The 8,743-nt window shown below is 36.6% G+C and overlaps 1 pseudogene; it reads left to right on the forward strand.

The window, feature by feature from the left end:
- Positions 1-245: 245 nt before the first annotated feature.
- On the forward strand, positions 246-5,565 carry LOC112779222 (amidase 1-like; annotated as a pseudogene).
- Positions 5,566-8,743: the final 3,178 nt, after the last annotated feature.

Raw genomic sequence — 8,743 nt, forward strand, 5'->3', positions numbered from 1 at the left:
TTTATTTAAATAAAAAATCCTAAGTTTGGTGGACAAATTGAAATTTTGGACAAAACTACAGAAAATGTAGAGTATATTTTTTTACTTCGTAGAGAGTAAAATATAAGAAATATTTTAAGTATTGTGGATGTTTAAGTAATTTTAATCATTTGGTCTCGACTATTTATATATTTTATGATTGAAATTAATGGCTAAATTGGTGGAAATGCTGGAACACTTGAAAAGTTGAAATAATAAATAGTGAAGTGCCGCTACAGTTTTTTGTTAGTTACTACTTAACCACCACACCATCATCTTTCCGTAGTTGAAAAACTTAGGATAGAGCATGTTTGCAACCCTGCGACAGAACCAACCAATCATGGAAACTTCCTCGAACTACGGAGCGTTCATCGAGAGGTTCCTTCTACCCCCAAGTTCCTCACCACCCGGGCATGCTCCCCTTCCTCTCACTTCACTCACTTTTGCAGTCAAAGACATGTAAGTTGTTGTGTCACACTTAACCCACTAAGTAATAACCATAACGGTTTGTTTGAAATCAAAGAGTTTGTTGTGATTGCGAGCACGCAGATTTGATGTTAAAGGGTATGTGACCGGATTCGGGAACCCTGATTGGCTAAGGACTCATCCTGTGGCTACTTCTACTGCTCCAACTGTTTTGACTCTCCTTAAAGCAGGTGCTGCTTGTGTTGGCAAGACTGTCATGGATGAAATGGCTTACAGGTTTCAACTCCTTCTCGAATCTCAGTAAACTAACACCATTATTGTGCTTTTATACCTGTGTGGATTTTGTAGGGAATAACTAATTGAGATCATTTATATTTTGGTTCTTGAATGTTGAAACTGGTAAGATGAGTTAATTTGATTTTTAATTTTTTAAAAAGAGTAAACTACCATTTGTACCCACGAAAGTTGAAAACGCTGACATATCTACCCATAGAAAAAAGAAATTACCATTTGTACCCATAAAAAATTATTTTTACAGGCAAAATTATCCAAACCCTAAAAAATTATCTAAAATCCCTAAATTACCCTTATCTTCACCACCACACCACCTCCTTCACCCAATCATCTTTCTAACTCTAATCCTCTTCACCCAGCCACCACCCCTCTTTCCCTTTCTAACACACTCTCACCATTACTTTTCACTCAATCTCCACTGCTGCTCCAATGGCTCCTTGCTACACTCTCCTCTCTTTCATCTTCACAGTCACAACAACACTTGCTGTCGCTTCCCCGGAGAAGAAGAGCACCTTCATGGTGCAAGTCCACCATAAAGCCAAGCCCTCCATCTTCCCAACCCACAAGCACTGTATGAATCCTCTCTCGCTTCTATTATCAACCATGCCACTGCAGCTGAAACCACCACCACCGCCGCCTCTGCTGCCGTCCTTCACACTTACGACACTGTCTTTCATGGCTTCTCAGTAAGGCTCTCACCTTTAGAGGCCCAAAAGCTGGAATCCCTATCCCACGTCGTCGCAGTGATCCCGTAGCAGGTCCGCCAACTCCACACTACCCGCTCGCCGCAGTTCTTGGGCCTCAAAACTGCCGACAGGGCCGGCCTCCTCAAGGAGATGGATTTCGGTTTAGATATCGTCATTGGAGTTGTTGACACCTGTCCTGACAGAGAGAGGGTTGGCGCTGTTCCTCCCAACTGGAAGGGCAGCGGCGGTGGTGGTTCTACGACGCAGAAAGAGGTGAAGAGGGTTGGCTATAGCGGCGAGGAGAAGCTGGCGCGGGGCTCCTGGGCTGGCGCGGGGCTCCTGGGCTGGCGGAGGTACGCGACGTTACTAGCGGAGAAGGGTGAACGATGATGAGGAGGGTGAGACGGTGGTTTGTGGTTGATGCTGGGATTGGGTGGCTGAGAATATTGAGAGAGAGAGAGGAGGGAGGAAGGAGATGATAATGTGGAGAGAAGGGTAGGGATTGAGTGGCTGAGAACATTGAGAGAGAGGAGGGAGGAAGGAGATGATAGGGTGAAGATAAGGGTAATTTAGGAATTTTAGATAATTTTTTAGGGTTTAGATAATTTTGCCTGTAAAAACAATTTTTTATGGGTATAAATGGTAATTTCATTTTTCTCTGGGTAGATATGTCAGCGTTTTCAACTTTCGTGGGTACAAATGATAGTTTACTCTTTTAAAAATGATCAACTAGGTCCTCAACTTCCAAAAACTCGACTCTCATTAGTCATTGGCTAAACTTTCATCCCATAATCGTTAGTGCAGTGCTGACATAGACGGTTAAATGCGTTTTGCCTCTCTAATAGATACTATTTAGTTGTTGTAACATAATTTCAAATACCATATCGACCAATATATGATGGCATTTAATTGTCCATATCAACATTACAGTTATAGTTGTGAGAGAGAAGTTTGGTTAAGGACCAATGGAAGTCACATTTCTGAAAGTAAATGACTGACTTGTTCATTTTGAAAAGTCATAGGCCAAATTGATTCTTCAGTTCAATTTCAAGGGTCAAAATAAACATTACTATATAAATTATTTGTTACTTTTTTTTAGATGCGAAGGACAAATTCGTCATTTTCAAGGATTTTGAGAGAAGACTTTGTCCCTTTTCTTTTTCAGTATAATTTACAGATTTAACAGATCAATTTTATTGGTCATTGCTATCTTTCATGCAAGTTGCCTTTATGGAAGCAGCTGATATGCTTGTACATAGCAGCTCCATATTCTTGTGCAGGGAGTATTTATCTAAGAAATTCTCAGTTTATAGGGGCATTATGTAACTTTCTTAACTTTAACTGATTCAGTAAAATAGGATCATTTGAGTTTTTTTTCCCCCCTGTTAATAATATGACTAACTACTCTGATTCTTTTCTTGGCAGCATAAATGGAGAGAATATACACTATGGCACGCCTATAAATCCTTGTGCTGCAGATCGGGTTCCCGGAGGATCTTCTAGCGGCTCTGCTGTCGCCGTTGGTGCAAAACTGGTTGATTTCTCCTTAGGTGAACTATTCTTCCATTCAATGAGTCAATTATTCTGATAACACTTCGTTAATAGTTTGAACTTTGAACCTGATTTTCACCACTTGATTTGTATGATAGGAACCGACACGGGAGGAAGTGTAAGAGTGCCTGCATCTTACTGTGGATCTTTGGCTTTCGTCCTTCTCATGGCGCTATTACAGAATCTGGAGTTACTCCTATGGCACAAAGCTTTGATACTGTGGGTAAGAACCTCCAACTTTGGGATCATAGAAGCTTGTTAGTTTTCTCATATTGAAAACTTATTTTGACTCTCCTGGTGTATTCATAAATCAATATATCAATGTACTAATGTTTTGGTACTACATGCTCTTGTTCAGCATCAAGAGATGGATCCTAAAAGAACTTGTGTAATTCTAAGTCTGATGGTCTTGAAAGTTTAGCTTTCACTATTTATTCAGCTCTTTATATTGGAGACTTATTTTCTACTTCTCAAATTCACATCCAGGATGGTTTGCTAGGGATCCAAAGACTTTCACCAGCGTTGGACGCATACTACTACAGCTGACAGAAGTCTCAGCTGTTAGAGCTACTCGCATAATCATCGCAGATGACTGTTTTCGGCTTTCAAGCACTCCATTTGATTTAATTACACAAGTTGTCACTAAAGCTGCAGAGAAGCTATATGGAGGTGAGCAGTTGACCAGATAGAACTTCTGTAATAATTTCAGTATGCTTATTTAATGTAATCGCGTACCTATCTCCATACCGGCTGAGAATGATGTTTAGTTATGTAATTGAACTGAAACAATCTGATCCTTTGCAGGTGATGTACTAAAGCACGAAAATCTCGGCGACTATGTGAAGGACAATGTTCCAAGCTTGAACCATTTCATGACAAAAGAGAAGACAGACCAAGTATACAATATTCCATCACTGGCAGCTCTTTCAAGCGCAATGAGATCGCTTCAGAGGTGTATCTCATCATCCAGTGCTAATCCTTGGCTTTCAGAGTGCACCTTTGTGTTCTGTTTTGAACTACATTTGATTCCTTGCTTTGTTCATTTTTGTTAAACTTAGGTTTGAGTTCAAGAGTAATCATGGTGAGTGGATCAGTGCAGTTAAACCAAATTTAGGTCCTGGAATATCTGAACGTGTATCAGAAGCCTTATATGCAACAGGGGAAGATACTGATATCTGCCATGCTATAAGAAGGGAGCTGCGCGATGCTCTTACTTCTCTTCTTGGGGTATTCTCTCTCACACACGTATAAGGACTATGGAATCCACATAACCAAGTAACAAAGAACAAAGTTCATGAGATAAACATCATAAACTTATCATGCTTGTGTATGAGTCTTTTACATTTATAAAGGTGTTGAGAACATAACAGAAGTTCATTCATTACCACAATAGATACTTTTCTTACCCTTGTTAAATAATAATTTGTGCTTAAAAGAGGGTGTGGTGAACCTTGCTTATCTAAGAATTTCTCTTACGTGTTTGAAACTTTCAGGATTTTGGTGTTCTCATGATCCCAACAGTACCAGGGTCTCCACCAAAGCTACAAACAGATCCATCTGAATTAGAAGTTTTTCGAGCAAGGGCATTTAGCTTGCTGTCCATTGCTGGAGTCTCTGGATTTTGCCAGGTTGTTCCCCTCTCCACTATTTATATGTTGTTTAGAAACTAATTGAAACAAAGTAAGTCGGGTTAATAGTTTCTCTAAATAATTGTATATGCAAGGATTTCTTTAAATATCTAGAAACCAAACAATATAAAAAGAACTGAGGAAAGTCAATTTCTGGAGAAATGGAAGATAAAATTAATGTAAAAAGAAAGCATACAACAGAAAATTTAAGTTGGGTGATAATACTCTGATATTATGTTAGATTCACCTTGACCAAAAGGGTTTAGAAGCATAAAACTCACATGACTGAAACAGAAAGTAGAAAAGGTTGAACAAACTGAATCATAAATATCCTTAGTCTGTTAAATTTCAGAATGTAACTGAAATGTTGTTTGTTAACTATCTGTAGGTAACCATACCCTTGGGGATGAATAATAACCTTCCTATATCAGTTTCACTGTTGGCCAAACACGGTGCAGACGGATTCTTGCTTCACCTTGTCGAGAATCTTTATGACAGCATTAAGCAAGAGGAAGCAGCAGCAGTGTCAAATCCCAAGAATATAAGTTAACTACAATTAAATTACAAGGATCTCGCTGTACGTTATATCAATATATGTCCCAAGTTCTTGACAAAATAAATTTATGCAAGTTTAGAGAGCTTCTAATCATAGAACACATTTTAGTCCCAATTTGATGGTTCTTGAAGAATGGGATATAGAACATTGAATTCTCTTTGACTTTGACCTTCCCAACGTCAGTTTAGATAGTTGTTTCATTCATAGGAGTATGAATCATATTGTGGTCTTGAAAAGTATTTCATTTGGTTTGATTAAGGTTGTCGAACTCGCGAGTCTAAGTAAACTTGTGGAGTTGACCTAGACTCGACTCGCGAGTTAACTCGTAGACTCGTACGAGTTCACCTGTTATGAAGTTTATATATATATATATATATATATTCATACATAATATATATTTACTCAATTCTAATCCTTCAAAATTAATAATATCAATCTTAAAACACATAATAAATTAAAATAGTAGCATACATTATAACAAATATTTTAAAATACACATTCAAATCCTCTATAATTATTCTTATACAAATACAATATAGAACACACAAAATTAAAAATTTTAAATCTGTAATAATAAATCTTTAATAAAGTATACTTTTTGTCCTTGAAGTTTGGCAAAAGTTTCAAAAATACCCTTAAGTTTTATTTTGTTTCAATTTTGTCCCAAAAGTTCTCGATTTGCATCAAATATACCCTCGACGGCTAAATTTTCAAAAAATTTAAAACCGAGTCAACAACAATTTCATAATAACAACCCTTCAACACAAGTAAATCAAACATAATTTTCATACATTATTGTTAGATTGGTTGAAAATTTAGCCGTCGAGTGTATATTTGATGCAAATGAAAATTTTCTGGGACAAAATTGAAACAAAATAAAATTTAGGGGTATTTTTAAAACTTTTGCCAAACTTTAAGGACAAAAAGTATACTTTACCCTCAAAATAATTAATTACTAATGAGCCATGAATGGATGAACCATCTGACCATCTAATATAAACGATAAGCAATATGTTAAAATTAGAAACAATAAAATTTAAAAAGAAAAAAATCTAAATCAAGAAGCAAATGCTCAAAAAAAGGACAAAAAGCATACAAAAATAGAGGATACAAAAGAAAAGAACGGACAAAGTCAGCAACAGCAGATCAAAGACAAGGGTGCAGCAGGCAGCGGTGATGAGGGTGCAACAGGCAGCACGAAATGACAGCGACAAAGAGTCATGAATTTCACGATGGCGCAAACCAGAGCAGAGATAGGACTGTAGGAGAAGTAGTCGAACTCATAAACGGTGATAACATGATGGAGTTGTAGATAGTAGAGATGTGAAGAAATACAAAGCAAAGGGCAACATAGGTAAAATTCACAAAGACAATGGCGTATATTAGAGCAGAGGTAGTAGACGCAGGCGAACAGCAGCAGCTCGACGGGGAACAGCGACTGCGGCAGAACATGGAGAAAGTGAGACTTGAGAGAAACGACGCAGATGAGTGAGTTGTGAGTGAGTTTTCTTTCATTCTTTGGGAATGTTATCGTAACCTTAATAAAAAAAGTGTTTTTTAGTTTCAAAATGACGGTTTTTTTAGCAAAAATGAAGAAAAATACAAACTCGCTAACTCGGTCCTAAATCACGAGTTTGTCCGAGTTTGACCGAGTCTAGCCGTGTTTACTAAGGATAGAGTCTATTTCCGAGTCAACTCATTTCCATATCTAAACTCGTAAACTCGTATGAGTTTACGAGTTAACTCGAGAGTTTGACAACAATGGGTTTGATTGCTCAAATTCCATCATTTCTTGTTCTTGATACTCCCAACTACTATTAGCATAGTAGCTTGAATCATTTTGTGGTGGTGAAAAAATCTCCTATGTAATTTGCTTAACCAAAGGATGATGTAAACTCCATTCTTCCTTGAAATACTCTATAGCAACACAATCACCAAGATAAAAAGAAATTGAAATCCCCCTTGTCACAATTGAGAGAATTCTTAGTGAGGCAATCTTTCAAACAGTTAACTAACAATAGAAAATAAAGAAATAAAAGTAATTAAATGAATAAACAAAAAGAAAAAGTGTCTAATTTAGGGAATAAATCAAATGGTAGCTTATCAATTACAATTAATCCTCAGCAATGGTGCCAAAAACTTGATATGAAATTTTTACAATCTCGCATAACTACCGGCAAGTGCACCGAGTCGTATCAATAGTAATAAATTCACGGTGAGTGAGTGTCGATCCCACAAGAATTAACGGATTAAGTAAATAACAAAAAAATTGAAGATGAAGAATCAAACAAATTAATCCATTAAATTGTAACAGAGCTCTCTTTACCAATTGAAGAGAGTTAGAAATTCATAACAAAAGAATTATAAAATGATGTGAAAGAAGATGGAAGAGAGGAAGAGAACGAGTAAGGAGAAAAAGAGAGTCCAAAGACTCCCTCCCAAAGATGTGTCTGTATGGCGAGTGACCCTCTATCCTATTTATAAACTATTACAAAATGCAAATTCAAATAAAATTTAAATTACATTAAATTCAAGATTAAATTGAAATTAAACTGTTGGACTTAATCTATTGTTCTGATCCTTGGAGAATTGAGGAATGTGAAGAAAAATTAAAGCCTCAGAGTTTGGATGTGGAATGGCACACTTTGCTTCTCAACAACTAGCCCAAATGTATGAATATGGAGCATAGACGTTGAACTGAAGATTTGGCATAGCACTTCAATGACTCTTTGGCTCAAATTGTGATACTTAAGTCACAGACGTGGTACGGGACAGCCTTGGCGTGGGACGCCAATTTACAGTTATGCGTACACATGATTTGAAGATCGCGTCAATTGTGCATACGCATGACTTGCTGAATTCGTCATTTGTGTGTATGCATGGATGCATGCGTACGCATGTTTTCACTTAATTTGGACAATTGTACGTACGCATGGATGCATGTGTACGCATGATCGTGGCACGCCAGCACTTTTATGTTGGACGGCAAAGCTTCTATGCCAAAGTCTATTGATTTTGGTCTTTGAAAAAAAAAACGTATCCTTAGCTTCTAAGGCGTGTCCTTTTTTTCAAAGCGTGTTCTTAGCTTACTTTTTTGTTCTTTTGATTTTTTGTTTCATTTCTATACTTATCAAAGCACAAAACAACTCCAAAGAACATTGATCAAGGCACCAAAAATCTCAATTAAAGCAAAGGAAAATCTCTATCTTAAATTTAAGAAAAGAAATATTAAGAACATAGATTAAAAACATGAAATTCCTAATAAAAACACTAAATTTCTACCACTATTCAAAGAAATAACAACTAAAAACTACTAAAGATGCACATGCATAATTAATTGTTAGGGATCAATCGAATAATTAATTTTAATTGGAGATTAAAGTGTCTAGTTCAAAATTCTTTGGGGATCAAAATGGATAAATACTCTAAAAAATATAAAAATTTGTGACTTTAAAGTTAGTATTGATAGTCACCAACTCACCATAGACTCCACTATTTCATATGCTTCAATTGAAATTGAAGGACAGGCCATGTCTATGTATTTATATATGTAAAATTCGTAAAATTAGTAGATAATTAATCTA

The sequence above is a fragment of the Arachis hypogaea genome, chromosome 19, assembly GCF_003086295.3.
Source record: "Arachis hypogaea cultivar Tifrunner chromosome 19, arahy.Tifrunner.gnm2.J5K5, whole genome shotgun sequence".
Taxonomy (NCBI): Eukaryota; Viridiplantae; Streptophyta; class Magnoliopsida; order Fabales; family Fabaceae; genus Arachis; species Arachis hypogaea.